The sequence below is a fragment of the Arachis hypogaea genome, chromosome 18 (genome assembly GCF_003086295.3).
Source record: "Arachis hypogaea cultivar Tifrunner chromosome 18, arahy.Tifrunner.gnm2.J5K5, whole genome shotgun sequence".
Lineage (NCBI taxonomy): Eukaryota > Viridiplantae > Streptophyta > Magnoliopsida > Fabales > Fabaceae > Arachis > Arachis hypogaea.
Genome location: NC_092053.1, coordinates 95877578 through 95896781, shown reverse-complemented (window position 1 = coordinate 95896781; position 19204 = coordinate 95877578). Strand labels below are relative to the sequence as shown.

At 37.1% G+C, this 19204-nt stretch overlaps 1 non-coding gene across 1 annotated transcript; it reads right to left on the bottom strand.

The window, feature by feature from the left end:
• Nucleotides 1-17733: 17733 nt before the first annotated feature.
• LOC112773393 (small nucleolar RNA R71) lies at nucleotides 17734-17841 on the bottom strand. Its single transcript, XR_003187945.1, has one exon. It is a non-coding gene; the product is annotated as a small nucleolar RNA R71 (small nucleolar RNA).
• Nucleotides 17842-19204: the final 1363 nt, after the last annotated feature.

Below are 19204 nucleotides of genomic sequence, written 5' to 3'. Positions count from 1 at the left end.
CTTGAACTATCAGCAAAATGTAGCAAAAGTAGGGAAATTAAAGAGAAGATTTAAGAGTACTTACAATAAAGATGAGCAAAATCCAAGATTAAAACTTAACTATAAAATGCTACAATGAAAATTAAGAGAATTTTTCTAACTACTCTACTCCTACTCCTAATGCATTTTTCTATCTAAGTGAGCTCTCCCTTTGATGTGTGGTGATGTCCCCTTCATATAGCACTTCATGTAGCTTGAGAAACTCCAAGGATTGGGCCAAGAGGCCCCGGAAATCATGAGCCACGTGCTTCATTAATGATGTCACGCGCAGGGACTTGTGCGTACGCATAGGAGATTGTGTGTACGCACACTTTAGTGTGTGCTTCTCCTTTGTTTTCTTCATGTGTTCTCCCTTTTTGTATGCTTTCTTCCACTTTTGCCTAGCCATTCATGTCTCTAGGACCTGAAATCACTCAACAAACATATAACGGCATCGAATGGAATAAAAGTGGAATTAAATTGCTTAATTTAAGCTAAAAAAATGCATGTTTTCACATTTGGGTTCAATTTAGGGATAAAACACAAAAGTATGCTATTTTTGTGATTAAGTGTGAGTTTATGTGATGAAATCCATCCAATTCAAGACAAAAATTATCATCAAATTTGGACTCATCAATTTCCCTACACTTAATAATAGCATTTCCTCATGCTAAACACAAACAAGGAGAATGATCAAAGGACAACTTATTAAATGCAACTACCTATATGCATGCAATTATACTATCCATACCATAGTTTCTATTGATTTGGTGAAAATAAACCAACAAATTTTCAAGCAAGTATATGAATATATAGGGATAAGCAAAGAAATAATTCAATGCAATCAAAATCCAAAGAATTGATTCAAATTTCAAAATGAAGCAACTTGCAAGAAAACATAATAAGACGTGTGGAAACATAGAATTGAGTGATCAAACCCTCACTGGATGTGTATACACTCTTATCGCTCGGTGTTTAGGTTCGATTCACTCAAGTCTCCTCTAATCATGCTTTCAAGGATTTGCTTTTCATCTAACAATCAACAAACAGGTGTTGTATGAATGCAATTTTCATAAGGACTTCATAAGGTTGTAATGGGGTTAAGGTTAAGGTGGGATAATTATGGTCAAGTGGACTAAAAATTGAATCCTTGATTAGTTTAGGTATCCAACTCAACCTATATCAATCCAATAACAACAATGCATCCTAACCTTCCAGCATTTTCTTTCCCACACATTCATGTACGCTCTTTCATTCAAACGGCATATGCATTCCTTGTTTATATTTTCTTTTTCGTTGGGGAAATTCTTGTATCCTTTTGATTTGATTTTTTTTTCAAGAACTGAAATGCATATGCCCTTAGAATTCATACATGAATGCACCAATTTTTGAAATTTTTTCAATGTATACCCAAACTACTTTTATCCTTTCTACCAAAGTTCTTCCAGAATTCCCCTACACTTATATGCAACACACTTCTCAACCTAAGCTAATCAAGGTTTTAAATCAAGGTAAATCATGATTTTCCACTTAAGATTGTGATGTGGTGATATTAAAAACAATGGGGTCAATAAGGCTCAAAGGGGTTAACAATGGTAGATGCAAAGGGTTACGGCCATATGGGTTAGTGAGCTTAAATTCAACGATGGTCTCAATCATGCTCAATGCACTCAAACATCAACTATTGGAAATAAAGAATCAAGCAAAACCATGATCATAATCATAGAAGGAGCATAGCACACAATGAACAAAAATTATGGTAAAAAATGCATAACCACTCAATAAAAGCTCAAAAACTCACAAGGTATTTTGTTTTATCTCTCTTCTATGTTCCATAAATAATCATTCAAGCAAGTTTTAAGAAAGAATTTTCCAAATCAATTCAATAGAATGTCCTAAAAACAAAATTCTTGGAAATTTTTGTTGTTTTTCACCAAAATTATTTTCTATATGTATGTATGATGTGATGGATGCAATTTGAAATTTTTTTCTAGTTCTATTCCCAATTTTCAATATCCAAAAACCAAAATGAACAATTAGGACAAAATTGAACTAGGCACTATGCTATTCACATCATCCAATCACAACCAATATATATAATATATACCCAGTAATATAAAGTGCAATATATATATCAACCAAAATGAAAATGCATCACTAGAAATAAACTAGAAGCAAACTAACATATATACAAACGACCAAAATAGTAGTATATAGTGCATAAATCAAAGTGCTGTAAATATCCACATAAGCATAAGAAAAAAAACTAAAATAACTGGATAACAAAGTGTTTAGGAGAGAGTTTTTACACCCAAAAGTAGTGAATCCTCCCTCACACTTAAGCACTGTACGGTCCTCCTTGTCAAAAAATCAGGATGGGGATGACTAGCTCTATGAAGCTCCACCATCTGGCGGTGGTAGGTGTTGTGGTGGCTGGTACACGACGATATCTCGGGTCGGCTCTAAAATAATCTCCGAAGCTACCTCCTCAGCTGCTTCCTCCTGTGCTGTCGGCTCAGTTTCAGGCTCTAGCTCAAGTCTGTGTCTAAGAGGTGGTCCAAGGTCTCGTCCATCAAGTCTCGCCACTATCCACTGAAAATGACGCTCACTGCGGTGGAGCTCTTGAAGAATATCTTGAACCAACTCATAAATTGGTCGAGCTGCCGGGGCGGGAGCTGAAGGTGCTCGTGGTGCTGATGATGATGACGGCTCAGTAGTCTTCCTTTTCTTCTGTGGCGGATCCTCCCATTCCCCAAATGGTAAAAATGGGTGCATACTGATAAGGCAGGACATCCGGTCATCTGGCCTCCGTTCTACCCCAGATAATGTAGCCAATCTCATAATCATCGATGGGAAAGGAACATTGTATTTCTGATTATTGTTCACTTTCCACATTGCTTCTCTGATAAGGGACAGAATAGAAATCTTCTTATCCCCCAGAATGGCCCAAAGGAGCACCGCCATTCGGACTCGGATATGCGTGGCATGTGTACTCGGCAGTATGTATTTGGTAATGATTTGCTGCCAAATTCTCGTCTCGGGATGGAGATCAGAGCACGCAATGCTAATGGAAACTGCGTTCTCTCCCTTGCTGTACTCCTATTGGGCCTCCGGTCGGCCAATCTTCTTCAGAATCGTGTCTAGCGAAATCTTGTCCTGAATCAAATCTGCCGCTATCTTGATATAAGCATCATGGCTTGGCGGAATATGAGGAAACTGAAAGAGAGCCTCAAATGCATGAGTTGAGGTGTCTAATTGCACCCCTCGGAGGAAAACTGTCTCGGCGTCCACCCTTAGTAGATTTTCATAGAACTCTTTAACCAGGTGTTCATTAATTTCCACCGGATCGAGTTCTATGAATTTTCAATGGTAGTAATCAAGCCGGTTGTGGATAGTGTCCGCATATTTAGCCGGTATATCCAGTTTTCTCTCATAGTGGAAGGCTTTCTTTTCTAACTTCTTATATTGTTTCTGGGCCTCTTCATTTACAAAAGTGTCCGGCTGAGTACTAGGACGAACATCGATGGGAGCCGATGAAGAAGCCGGTGCTTTGCCCTTACGACGCATCCTGAAAAAGAAGAAAAATGGAATACAACTAAGGAGAATAGATAATTTGGTACAAAAGCAACAGAGGGAATAATGAAAATGCAAATTAGAGCCAATAAAGTAAACAAATACTTACTTGAGGAAAACATGTTGAAAATGTTATATGTTCAAAAGAAAATGAAGTTTTCCACCATTAAGAAGCCTAAGTAGTGAATAAATAATGAATGACAATTAAAGCACAATCAATCTTAGGTAAAAGCAATGGAAGTGAATTGATTTAAAAACTTGGTTATTGCACAATTGTGCCTTGAAAGTGTAAGATTAATAAAAAATTGGCACAAAGAGAATAACCAATTCAACATGAGAATAGCTTACTTAGTCATGTCAAAAGTGGAAAATAATCAAACAAGCACAACACTTGTTCAAAAAGCAATAAACTTGATGAAAGTCAATTTTTGAATTGCTCAAAAATTTCAAAGAACAAGTGACTATGTATGTGATAATTTATATTCAAAACCAACATAAATAAGCAAGTCATTCGATTCACTAAACAAAACATGATATGCACTTTTGAATTCACACAAAACAAATGACCAAACCTGAAATTTCAATCCAATTTGGCGTTCCAAGCAAAATAACAACCAAGTGCATAATAAAATTCAATCTCAATCATCTTCAAAAATCACATAAAACTGCACAACTGTGAATTATAATGCCTAAGGATAACAAAATTTAAGACATATGCTGGATAAACATAAGAAATAAACAAAAAGTTACACTCAGGCATTTCATCGAGCATGTGGTGTGCATAATATAAGGGCAGTGAAATTGAGTTCAATTGAAGGGGCCACAACCCAGAAAAATCAGCCAACAAACACATTAGAGGCATTAAATTTTTTTTTTTTGCAAGAAACAGAGCATTGTGCATACATACATACCTGTGCGCATGCACACTTCCTTCATTTTTCGTCATATGTGCGTACTCGCAGATGGGTGTGTACGCATAACCCTTATCACCCCTTCTGTCCAGGGCGCTCGCACACCTGGAAAATCAAAGGGTTGTTCACATGCACACTAGTGTGCGAGCGCCCTGGACAGAAGAGATGCTAAGGGTTGTGCGTACGCACCATCTATGAGTATGCACATATGATGAAAAATGGAGGAAGTGTGCGTGCGCATAGGTATGTGCGTACGCACAACGCTCTGTTTCTTGCAAAAAAAAAAAAAATTAATGCCTCTAAGGCACCAAACATGACTTCCAAAACAACTTTTCAAGCCCCAAAACATATTAAAACCCCAAAAACACATTATTCTACTAAGATTATCTAACAAACACCAAAATGCAAATAAACTAAGCTAAGCAAGATAAGCAATTGTTCAAGGAACAAAAGGTAAAAGAAGGAAAGGGTTAGAAAGATATTACCATGGTGGGGTGTCTCCCACCTAGCACTTTGGTTTAAAGTCCTTAAGTTGGACATTTTTGAGTGAGGCATTTTGTCAAGGTGGCTTGTGCTTCCACTCCTCCTTGAATTGCCACCTAAGTTTGCTCTTGATTTGACCTCTGGGGTCCCAAATTAAATACATCAAACTCTTAAGCAATTCCAAGAAAGCGGTTGGGATCCTTAAGTGTTGACTCTTGAAGCTAATGCCCGGATCCCACACTCTAGTCTCTTGTTCACCTTCTTGTTGATCTTCATTTTTGCACTTGGATGAACAGCCTCTTGAATCACCATTGGAGTACTTGCACACTCCCCGGAATCCACTTAATTGAATCTTGCACCAAAATTGAACTTCAAATGTTGAATTAGCTTCTTTGATGAACTTTCTATTTCCTTGCCAATTGACATTCTTCTCTCCACCATCTAATACTCCAAGAATGGGTTGAAGTTGATGATCCGTCTCCAAGATGGCATATTGATGTGGGCTGATGCACCACTATTTTGTGGTACATCTTGTGCTTAATTGAGTGGATTTTATCCACTATTCTCACACTTATTCATGTAAATTGCATGTTTTACATTTTCCTTCCTGATTTTGTGCTATGATTGAAAATATGTTTCTTTGGCCTTAAGTTTGCTATGTTTAATCCTCTCTTATTACCATTCGATGCATTGATATGTGTGTTAAGTGTTTTTAGAGATTACAGGGCAGGAATGGCTTAGAGGATGGAAAGGAAGCATTCAAAAGTGGAAGGAATACAAGAAGGTGAAGGAATTGCTAAGCTGTCCAACCTGACCTCCTCGTATTAAACCGACCATAACTTGAGCTACAGAGGTTCAAATGAGGCAGTTCCAGTTGTTTTGGAAAGCTAACATCTGGGGCTTCACAATGGTATATAATTTGCCATAGCTTCCCGGAAGATAGGCGACACACACGCGTGGATTACGCGCACGCGTGACCTGGCAAAAACTCAATCCACGCGTACGCGTGGATGACGCGTACGCGTGACTTTGCCGCGTGCTGGACGTATCAGAAACCGTTGGGGGCAATTTATGGGCTGTTTTTAACCCAAATTTCGGCCCAGAAAACACAGATTAGAGGTTATAAAGTTTGGGAATCAATTCATTCATAGATACAACTTCTCATTATTCATAATTTTAGGTTTTAGATTAGTTTTCTAGAGAGAGAGGTTCTCTCCTCTCTCTTAGGTTTTAGGATTTAGGATTCTCTTAGGTTAGGTTTACTTCTTTTCTATTCCAGGTTCAATGTTCCTTTAATTTAGTTTCTCTTCTACTTTTATCTATTCTATGACTTTAGTTCGTTTATTTTCCCAATTTGATTTATGAACTCCATGTTAGATTTGATTTTCTTTATTTAATGCAATTTGAGGTATTTCAGATTTATGATTGCTTTCTTCTATTTATGATATAAATAATTTGGATTTTTTCCCTCTTGGCTTGGGTTGAGTAATTGGTGACACTTGAGTTATCAAACTCCTTGTTGATTGAGAATTGGAATTCGCTGATTAGTTTAGATCCTTCTAAAGCTAGTCTTTCCTTAGGAGTTGACTAGGACTTGAGGAATCAAATTGATTAGTCCACTTGACTTTCCTTTATTTAGAAAGGGTTAACTAAGTGGGAGCAATAAACAATTCTCATCACAATTGATAAGGATAACTAGGATGGGATTTCCAGTTCTTATATCTTGCAAGGGTTTCATGATTATTAAATTACTTTCTTGTCATTTACTATTCTTGCTTTTTATCTTAAAAAAACCCCAAAATATACATTTCCATAACCAATAATAAATACACCTCCCTGCAATTCCTTGAGAGACGACCCGAGGTTTAAATACTTCGGTTATAAATTTTATTGGGTTTGCTTTAGTGACAACCAAAACTTTTGCACGAAGGGATTCTTTGTTGGTTTAGAAACTATACTTACAACGAGAATTTATTTGTGAATTCTTTACTAGCAGAAAATCTGTCTCGTCAAAAATGGCGCCGTTTCCGGGGAATTGCAAACGTGTGCCTATTATTGGTTATTGTAAATATTTGCTTTTTCGTTTCTTTATTAGTGTTTCTAGTTTTAGGAGTTTATTTTTATTAATTTTTATTAGTTTTTGTTTTTACTTGCTACTATGAATTCTCACACCTCTGGCTTTGAGTTTGATTCCAATGTTGTTGTAAGGAATGGAATCTATAATGAGAACAGGCATCAAGGTTGGAAGAATCAAAGATGGGAGGAGCCACAAGGATTTGATCAACCCTCTTGGCAACAACCCCCTCCAATGCGCTATAACCAACAACCATTATATGATGCATACCAAGACAATAGTTATGGTGGACTTCTTCGTGACAACCAACCTCCACCAAATTACTATGGTCAAGAGCGTACCAAGATGATGAATATGGTGGACCCCGTTGTAGTTACCAACAAGCCCCACCATATGCTTATGAACCACCTCCCCAACATACCTTTGAACAACCATACTCACAAGTCCCTTACCACCAAACACCCCAATATGACCCTAATCCTTACCCACCATACCAACCACCCTATGAGCCATATGAACCATACATAGAGTCACCCCACTTCCAACCCAACTACTCCCAGGAACCACCACCTCCATATACACCATGTCCATATCCATCCATCCAAGATCCATATGATCCTAATCATGCAATCGGAGCGCAACAAGAATCAAATGATCGTCTCAAGAAAATAGTGGATCAATTTCATGCAACTCTTCATCAACTGGAGCAAGCGATAAACTGATAGCTTCCCAATGTTTGGATACTCAAGGAACCCCCATGGCTTCATGTGGAGAATCTAATGAAGAACGTAGCAGGAAGGAGACACCAGAAACTCTGGTGGACAGTGAGAGGCGTGATTTTGTATTGGAACAATTGGAAAAAGCTGCACTTGCCAAAGAAGAGGTGGAAGTAGTTGAAGATCTAGGAGATGCTGAACCTCCATGGGAACCTCGAGTCATAGATCCTCCTTCTAAGGAGTTTGAATTTGATGTTGAGGAGGGTGTACAACCTCTGAAACATATCATGGTTGAAGACTTTGCAGAGGTTGATCAAGAGATGGAGATTAAAAATGAAGAAGCACAACCTCTCATGTCCTTGGTAAGTAATGAAGAAGAGATTGAATTGGAAGAAAGCTACCAAGAGGAAGAGGTTGAAATTGAAGAAGCTTGCAAAGAGGTGGAAGCTGCCAAGGAAGAGCTCAAGGGAATGGAGCTAGAAATTACCTTGCCACAGTTGTTGGAGACCTCTTCCCCAAAGCCATCACCATCCATTCCTTCATTCAAGTGGGTAAATCTTTCATCTCTAAGCTTAATTAGCCCACTTGAATATGGTTTATTTGAGACAGATGGTCAACTTAGAGCTCTTTGTGGCTTTAAGAGTAAGAGGGAGATGGTTAGTGGTAAGAGTTGTCATGCAAGGTTCAATATGGTTGCATGCTCCAATTTGAAGTACAAGGGTTGGTATAATTCTCAATTGAATGGGTCTAGGAAGCTGTTTGGATGTCTCAGTGAGAATTTCGATTGCTCACCACCCAAATGGAAAAATGATGATCAACAAGAAGACGGGTGCAAAAGCAAGGTTTGGGACCCTGGAATTCATTCTAGCAATCAACACTCTTGGGGCCTTGTCACTTGCTTTAACTTGCTTGAAGGCTTTATGCAACTAGTGTGGGATCCCGGAGGCTATTGGAATTACAAATACTGGTGGAGATTCCTGGATGAGTTCAAGCACAAGCCACCATAACAAGGGACTCACCAAATGTCCAACTTAAGGACTTTAACTAAAAGTGCTAGGTGGGAGACAACCCATCATGGTATATTCTTTCCTTTTTGTTCTTAGTTTTATTTTATTTTATTTTTATTCGTGTTCATTCATAATTTCTTCATAGTCATCTGCATTCTGCATTTTGCATTCTGTATTAAAAAAATAAGAGAATAAAAAAAGGGGATCGACGCGCAAGCGTCAACGACGTGCACGCATCGTATGTGTCTGCGCAACTAGACAGAGAGTTGCACGAGAGACGTACGGGGGGGGGGGGGGGGGTGGGGTGCGTGAAGCACAAGCCACCCCACGCGTACCACATGTGTACGCGTCCCCTGCAGAAAGTTCAACCCACGCGTAAGCGTCAGCGACGCGTACGCGTGGGGATGAAAATCGGCGTAAAGAGCACCTGACCAGAGAGTTGTGCTACCCTTGCGATGGAACTGTGCTAGAGACACAAAATCACCCACATGTACGCGTCCCTGATGCGTGCGCGTCATTTTGCTCTCAGACCACCCATGCGTACGCGTGGGCGACGCTTACGCGTCGAACGGCCAACTCAGTTTCCACGCGTACGCGTCGCGCCCCATTTTTAAATTCTTACTTCTTTCTTCTCTCCTTTCCTCCTCCTTTCTCACTTTCTACTTCTTCATCTCTTCAACTTCTCATCCCTATTCTTTTCCATTCTATTTTACTTAATTTATTTGTACTCTTTTATTCATTGCATTTTAATTTTGTGCATATTTTTATTTTCTTTTCTAAATTTATTATTTTTCCATTGGTGTTAAATTTTCTTATTCAACTGTTACATCTTTTCTTGAATTATTCTGGTGCTTCATGACTTGTTTTATTCTGATTGGGTATTATTATTCATAAGTCAATGCTATTCTTTTATGATACTTGCATTCCATTTGCATTGACATGAACTTACACTATCTTGCATTACCCACACTCTCTCCCCCATTGTTGCAACTTTTGCACTATTGATATGCTATTTTCTTCTACTATTTTCTCACTTGCATGTTGTAGCTATCATGTAATTGAGACCCTTATTATTTGGCATTAACCAACCCATACTTTATTTGTTTTCTATCTTTGTTTTTGGGTTACTTTTCTTCCTTTTCATCTTCTTTCAGGATGGCCACCAAAGAAAGGAAAGGAAGAACTTCTATATGGGGCAACAGACAAGTCCATCTGCAAAATCTTTGGAGAAAAGCATCAGTTGTAGCAACCCGTCTACTTGCACATCTTAGCATGCACCGAGGACGGTGCACTCTTTAAGTGTGGGGAGGTCGATATCGACTTTCGTGGGTTAGATATTTCCTTCTCAACACCAATGTTTAATTTTCTTTATTAGTTGTTGCATTTGCATGTTTGACTGCATGTTTGTTTGATTTTGTGCATAATTTACCACTACTTAGTTGGAGTAATATTTTCTTTTTTTCAAGAAACTTTTTATAGAATTTCACTAATTTGAATTAAAATTTTTATTGAACTTGTTTGAAGAAATATTATACCGGAACATGGTTTAGAGCTCGAACACACAAAATCAGTGAGATTTTGAGCCTACTTAATTGGTTGCATTCTATCAACCAATATTTTATTTTTGGTGTGTGTTTTTCTCTCTAAAAATTGTGATCTTTGTCTTGCTTAATTCTAGATTTTCATTGTTTGATGTATGCATGCACTTATATGATTGAGGCCTTTGTTTCACTGAGCTTACATACCCACATGGCCTTACCCTTTCATTATCCTTTGCAAACCAATGTTGAGCCTATTATACCCCTTTGTTCTTTACTTTAGCTCATCACTAACTCTAAGCGGAAAATAATAATGTCCTTAATTTGAATCCTTGGTTAGCTTAGACTAGTGAGAGTGTTCATGATTTAAGTGTGAAGAAGTTGGATTTAGAAACATTTGGTTTGAGAATTGGGTGTTGTATATTCTTGAGAAAATGTGAAATAAATGTTTAGAACATGTTCATGCATTCAATAATTTAATCATATATATAAAGAGAAAAAGAAAAGAAAAGAGCAAATAAGTGAAAGGGGACAAAATGCCCCAAAGTAAATGGTAAAAGCAATGCATATGTACTGTACTCAAAATCGGATGCATGAATATGTGGTAAAGATAGTAAATGGGTAGTTAGATTTTGTATTGTAATTACATGGATTGTCTTAAGTTAGGTGGAAAAAGTTTAAGTTAATTAAGGATTCAGATTTTAGTCCACTTGGCCAAATACAATCCTACCTTGACCCTAACCCCATTACAACCCTTAAAAGACCTCTTGATATGTGTATTGGTGCATTAAATTTTTGTTGATTGTTAGATGAAAAGAAAGCCTTAGAAAGCAAGATTATTAGAGAATTGAGAGATCAAACCTTAAACACCTGAGTGATTAGAGTGCATACACTTCCAGTGAGGGTTCGATACTCGATTCCTTGTTCCCGGCTTTCATGAGCTATTTTCTTCTGCAAGATCACCTGTACTTTATTTTGTGATTTGAATTAGTGAAATCCAGTTCATATTTGTTCTTAAAATATTTGTTTACTTTTAACCAAGTAGGTAGAAACATTTTGCATGTAGTTGCATTCATATAGATAGGTTGCATTTCATACTTTCTACCATTCCTCTTCACTCCGTTATAGCTTCTCTTGAGCTTAGCATGAGGACATGCTAATGTTTAACTGTGGGAAGATTTGATGCACCACTATTTCGTGGTACATCTTGTGCTTAATTGAGTGGATTTTATCCACTATTCTAACACTTATTCATGTAAATTGCATGTCTTACATTTTCCTTCCTGATTTTGTGCTATGATTGAAAACATGTTTCTTTGGCCTTAAGTTTGCTATGTTTAATCCTCTCTTATTATCATTCGATGCCTTCATATGTGTGTTAAGTGTTTTCAAAGATTACAGGGCAGGAATGGCTTAGAGGATGGAAAGGAAGCATGCAAAAGTGGAAGGAATACAAGAAGCTGAAGGAATTGCTAAGCTGTCCAGCCTGACCTCTTCATACTAAATCAACTATAACTTGAGCTACAAAGGTCCAAATGAGGCGGTTCCAGTTGCGTTGAAAAGCTAACATCCGGGGCTTCGCAATGATATATAATTTGCCATAGCTCCTCCGAATATAGGTGACGCGCATGCGTGGATCACGCGCACGCATGACCTGGCAAAAACTCAATCCACGCGTACACGTGGACGACGCGTACGCGTGACTTTGCCGCGTGCTGGACGTATTAGAAATCACTGAGGGTGATTTCTAGGCTATTTTTGACCCAGTTTTCGGCCCAAAAAACACAGATTAGAGGCTATAAAGTGGGGAATCGATTCATTCATAGATACAACTTCTCATTATTCATAATTTTAGGTTTTAGATGTAGTTTTCTAGAGAGAGAGGTTCTCTCCTCTCTCTTAGGTTTTAGGATTTAGGATTCTCTTAGGTTAGGTTTACTTCTTCTTCATTCCAGGTTCAATGTTCCTTTAATTTAGTTTCTCTTCTACTTTTATCTATTCTATGACTTTAGTTCGTTTATTTTCCCAATTTGATTTATGAACTCCATGTTAGATTTGATTTTCTTTATTTAATGCAATTTGAGGTATTTCAGATTTATGATTGCTTTCTTCTATTTATGATATAAATAATTTGGATTTTTCCCCTCTTGGCTTGGGTTGAGTAATTGGTGACACTTGAGTTATCAAACTCCTTGTTGATTGAGAATTAGAATTTGCTGATTAGTTTGGATCCCTCTAAAGCTAGTCTTTCCCTAGGAGTTGACTAGGACTTGAGGAATCAAATTGATTAGTCCACTTGACTTTCCTTTATTTAGTAAGGGTTAACTAACTGGGAGCAATAAACAATTCTCATCACAATTGATAAGGATAACTAGGATGGGATTTCCAGTTCTTACACCTTGCAAGGGTTTTCATGATTATTAATTTACTTTCTTGCCATTTACTATTCTTGCTTTTTATCTTAAAAAAACCCCAAAATATACCTTTCCATAACCAATAATAAATACACCTCCCTGCAATTCCTTGAGAGATGACTCGAGGTTTAAATACTTCGGTTATAAATTTTATTGGGTTTGCTTTAGTGACAACCAAAACTTTTGCACGAAGGGATTCTTTGTTGGTTTAGAAACTATACTTACAACGAGAATTTATTTGTGAATTCTTTACTAGCACATGGGCCTAGGAAGCTCATTGGTGAAATTTTCACCCACTCAATTTGCTCTCGGACAAGTCCTTGCACTCCTTGGTAGTTGAACTCTTTCTCAACCTCCTTTAAATCTTCCTCATCATCACTCAAGTCAAACATTGGAGGTTGTGTGAAGTCCATATCAACATCTCCTTCAAATTCTATGGAGGAAGGTTCATGAAGATCATTGAAGGGATTGACCAAGTTAGACAAAAAATCATGAATGATGGAATCTATTTGATCACTTTCCATCAACTCTTCATTTACCTCGTCTTGCATTTCATGTTATAACTCCTTATCTTCTACTTGATTTTGCAATCTTTCCTTCACTCCACACTCTTTGCTTGATTCCTCACAGTCATCCACAAGAATTTCTTGGTTGTGGCATGAACGCAATGAAGCTAATTGGGTTAAGGTCTCTGTAGACATAACATGCTCTTTCTTCTTGCGTGGCTTGATCCATATACGAAGATGAAACTTGAGATGATGAAGGTTGACAATAAAACTCATAAGGGTGAGGGTTTTGGTTTTGTATGTAGTGAGGTGATGGTATACAAAATTGGTGACTAGAAAGATAGATGTTTGGGTTCCGTGGGGGTGAATTATGGTAATGGTGTGTGATGAGCAGATAATTTATACGCTTTTGGCATTGTTTTTATATAGTTTTTAGTATGATTTAGTTAGTTTTTAGTATATTTTTATTAGTTTTTAAATAAAAATCACATTTCTGGACTTTACTATGAGTTTGTGTGTTTTTTTTGTGATTTCAGGTATTTTCTGGCTGAAATTGAGGAACTTGAGCAAAAATCAGATTCAGAGGCTGAAGAAGGACTGCAGATGCTGTTGGATTCTGAACTCCCTGCACTCAAAGTGGATTTTCTGGAGCTACAGGAGTCCAAATGGTGCGCTCTCAATTGCGTTGGAAAGTAGACATCCAGCGCTTTGCAGCAATATATAATAGTCCATACTTTGCCCGAGTTTAGACGACGTAAACTGGCGTTCAACGCCAACTCTCTGCCCTATTCTGGAGTTAAACGCCAGAAACAGGTTGCAAATCAGAGTTAAACGCCAGAAACAAGCTACAACCTGGCGTTTAACTCCAAAAAGAGTCTCTACACATGAAAGATCAATGCTCAATCCAAGCATACACCAAGTGGGCCCGGAAGTGGATTTCTGCATCATTTACTCATTTCTGTAAACCCTAGTTACTAGTTTAGTATAAAAACTACTTTTAGTGATTTATTTCACATCTCTGGAACACATTATGTAACTTTTATGTTCTGAGACCTCCATGGGAGGCTGGCCACTCGGCCATGTCTACCCTATTTTCACTTATGTATTTTCAACGGTAGAGTTTCTACACACCATAGATTAAGGTGTGGAGCTCTGCTGTTCCTCATGAATTAATGCAAAGTACTATTATTTTTCTATTCAACTCAAGCCTATTTCTTCTCTAAGATATTCATTCGCACACAAGAACATGATGAATGTGATGATTATGTGACGCTCATCATCATTCTCACTTATGAACGCGTGCCTGACAAACACTTCCGTTCTACATGCAAACAAGCTTGAATGCGTATCTCTTAGCCTCCTGATCTACGATCAGAGTCTTCGTGGTATAGGTTAGAATTATTGGTGACTATTCTTGAGATCTGGAAAGTCTAAACCTTGGCTGTGGTATTCCGAGTAGGATCTAGGAAGGGATGGCTGTGACGAGCTTCAAACTCGCGAGTGCTGGGCGTAGTGACAGACGCAAAAGGATTACTGAATCCTATTCCAGCATGATCGAGAACCGACAGATGATTAGCCGTGCGGTGACAGCGCATTTTGGAGCATTTTCACTGAGATGACGGGAAGTAGCCATTGACAACGGTGATGCCCAACATACAGCTTGGCATGGAAAAGAGTATGAGTGATTGGATGAAAGCAGTAGGAAAACAGAGGTTCAGAAGGAATAAAAGCATCTCCATACGCTTATCTGAAATTCTCACCAATGAATTACATAAGTATTTCTATCCTATTTTATATTTTAATTATATTTTAATTATTAAAACTCTATAACCATTTGAATCCACCTGACTGAGATTTACAAGGTGACCATAGCTTGCTTCAAGCCGACAATCTCCGTGGGATCGACCCTTACTCACGTAAGGTTTATTACTTGGATGACCTAGTGCACTTGCTGGTTAGTTGTGCGAAGTTGTGACAAAGAACTAAGATTATGAACGTGCGTATTAAGTTTTCAGCGCCGTTACCAAGGAATGAACGATCACGATTTCGTGCACCAAGTTTTTGGCGCCGTTGCCGGGGATTGTTCGAGTTTGGACAACTGACGGTTTATCTTGTTGCTCAGATTATTTACTTTTATTTTATGTTTAAGCTTTTTAATTTTTTATATTATTTATTTATTTTCAAAAAATTTTCAAAAAAAAGAAATAAATTATTCTATGGCTTTAGAACTTTTAAGAATGAATTCTAGAGTTTCATGATGATCGGTTGAAGTCTGGCTGGCTGTAAAGCCATGTCTAACCTTTTGGACTGAGGTTTCAACTCATCATCACAAGAGCTTTTTTTATTCTCATCAATTCAGCTGTTGTATGCCTGATTTGTATCTTAAAGCTTGGTTGGCCATTGGCCATGTCTAGTATTTTGGACCGGAGCTTTCACTGAAAGCTTGGCTGGCTAGTAACCCATGTCTAATTCCTGGACTGGAGCTTTAGATTAACATTGCATGATTCCTGGAATTCTCATTAAAAATTTTGAAATCCTTATTTTTATTTTTTCAAATAATTTTCAAAAAATAAAATTTTTTTTATAAAATCATAAAAACAAAAATAATTTGTGTTTCTTGTTTGAGTCTTGTGTCAATTGCATATTTTTAACTTTCACTAAAAATTTTTGAAAACTCATGCATAATGTTCTTCATGATCTTCAAGTTGTTCTTGATGATTTACTTTGTTTGATCTTTGCATTTTTATGTTTTGTGTCTTTTCTTGTTTTTCATATGCATTTTCAATTTGTTAGTGTCTAAAGTTTGAAAATTTCTAAGTTTGGTGTCTTGCATGTTTTTTCTTTTCTTAAAAATTTTCAAAAATAAGTTCTTGGTGTTCATCTTGACATTCAAAGTGTTCTTGATGTTCATCTTGACATTCAAAGTGTTTTTGCATGCATTATGTGTTTTGATTCATAATTTTCATGTTTTGAGTCTTTTTATTGTTTTTCTCTTTCTTCATTAAAAATTTAAAAATAAAAAAATATCTTTCCCTTATTCACTCATAAATTTTCGAAAATTTGAGTTGACTTTTTCAAAACTTTTTTAAATTTAATTGTTTCTTCTGAGTCAAATCAAATTTTTAATTTAAAAATTCTATCTTTTTCAAAAATCAAATCTTTTTCATTTTTTTTCTTTCATAATTTCGAAATTTTCAAAATCTTTTTCTTATTTCTATTTCATATTTTCGAAATTAATGCTAAAAATTAATGTGATTGGTTCAAAATTTTTTTTTTAGTTTGTTACTTGCCTAGTAAGAAAGGTTCAATCTTTAAATTTTAAAATCATATCTTTTTGTTTCTTGTTAGTCAAGTAATCAACTTAAATTTTCAAAATCAAATCTTTTTAAATTCAAATCTTTTTCAAAATTATTTTCAATCGTATCTTTTTCAATGTCAATCACATCTTTTTCAAAATCAATTTCAAAATCTTTTCTAACCTCTTATCTTTTCAAAATTGATTTTCAAATCTTTCTCAATTAACTACTTAACTTTTTATTTTGATTCTTATCTTTTTCAAAACCACCTAACTACTTTTCCCTCTCTAATTTTCAAAAACTACTAACCCCTTTTTCAAAATTCTTTTTAATTAACTAATTGTTTTAAATTTTTATTTTATTTTGTTTCTCTTTTAACTTTCGAATTTTAAACTTCAAATTTTAAATTAAAAACAAAAATATTTTTATTTTATTTTATTTACTTTTCGAATTCTTCCCTCTCTCATCTCCTTCTATTTATTTATTTATTTACTAACACTTCTCTTCTACTCAAAAATTCGAACCAACTCTTCTCCTCTGTGTTCGAATTCTTATCTTTTCTTTCTTCCATCCTTCTCTTCTTATACTCATATAAGAAATCTCTATACTGTGACATAGAGGATTCCATATTTTCTTTTCTGGTCTCTTCTTTTTCATATGAGCAGGAACAAGGATAAGAACATTCTTGTTGAAGCTGATCCTGCACCTGAAAGGACTTTGAAGAGGAAGCTAAGAGAAGCTAAAACACAACACTCTGAAGAGGACTTTACTGAAATTTTCGAAAAAGAAGTAGAGATGGCTGAAACCAATAATAATGGTGGAGATGCAAGGAAGATGCTTGGTGACTTTACTGCACCAAATTCCAACTTACATGGAAGAAGCATCTCAATCCCTGCCATTGGAGCAAACAATTTTAAGCTAAAGCCGCAATTAGTTTCTCTGATGCAACAGAATTGCAAGTTTCATGGACTTCCATCAGAAGATCCTTTTCAGTTCTTAACTGAATTCTTGCAGATCTGTGATACTGTTAAGACCAATGGGGTTGATCCCGAGGTCTACAGGCTTATGCTTTTCCCGTTTGCTGTAAGAGACAGAGCTAGAATATGGTTGGACTCTCAACCTAAAGATAGCCTAAACTCTTGGGATAAGCTGGTCACGGCTTTCTTAGCCAAGTTCTTTCCTCCTCAAAAGCTTAGCAAGCTTAGAGTGGATGTTCAAACCTTCAAACAGAAAGAAGGTGAATCCCTCTATGAAGCTTGGGAGAGATACAAGCAACTGACCAAAAAGTGTCCTTCTGACATGCTTTCAGAATGGACCATCCTGGATATATTCTATGATGGTCTATCTGAATTATCAAAGATGTCATTGGACCATTCTGCAGGTGGATCCATTCACCTAAAGAAAATGCCTGTAGAAGCTCAGGAACTCATTGACATGGTTGCAAATAACTAGTTCATGTACACTTCTGAAAGGAATCCTGTGAGTAATTGGATGCCTCAGAGGAAGGGAGTTCTTGAAATTGATACTCTGAATGCCATATTGGCTCAGAATAAAATATTGACTCAGCAAGTCAATATGATTTCTCAGAGTCTGAATGGATTGCAAGCTGCATCCAACAGTACTAAAGAAGCATCTTCTGAAGAAGAAGCTTATGATCCTGAGAACCCTGCAATAGCAGAGGTGAATTACATGGGTGAATCCTATGGAAACACCTATAATCCCTCATGGAGAAATCATCCAAATTTCTCATGGAAGGATCAACAAAAGCCTCAACCAGACTTTAATAATGGTGGAAGAAATAGGTTTAGCAATAGCAAGCCTTTTCCATCATCCACTCAGCAACAGACAGAGAATTCTGAGCAGAATCCATCTAGCTTAGCAAATATAGTCTCTGATCTATCTAAGACCACTCTAAGTTTCATGAATGAAACAAGGTCCTCCGTTAGAAATTTGGAGGCACAAGTGGGCCAGCTGAGTAAAAGAGTCACTGAAACTCCTCCTAGTACTCTCCCAAGCAATACAGAAGAGAATCCAAAAAGAGAGTGCAAGGCCATAACCTTACTTGGTGTGGCCGAACCCAGAGAGGAGGAGAAGGACGTGAATCCTAGTGAGGAAGACCTCCTGGGACGTTCACTGACCAATAAGGAGTTTCCCTTTGAGGAACCAAAGGAATCTGAGGCTCATCTTGAGACCACAGAGATTCCATTGAACCTCCTTTTACCATTCATGAGCTCTGATGAATATTCATCTTCTGAAGAAGATGAAGATATTGTTCAAGGGCAAGTTGCTCAGTATTTAGGAGCAATCATGAAGCTGAATGCCAAGCTATTTGGTAATGAAACTTGGGAGGATGAGCCTCCATTGCTCATTAATGAATTGAATATCTGGGTTCAGTACACTTTACCTCAAAAGAAATAGGATCCTGGTAAATTTCTAATTCCCTGCAAAATAAGCATCATGACCTTTGAGAAGGCTCTGTGTGACCTTGGGTCAGGGATAAACCTCATGCCACTCTCTGTAATGGAGAAACTGAGAATCTTTGAGGTACAAGCTGCAAGATCTCACTAGAGATGGTAGACAAATCAATGAAACAGGCTTATGGATTAGTAGAGGACTTGTTAGTAAAGGTTGAAGGCCTTTACATCCCTGCTGATTTCATAATCCTAGA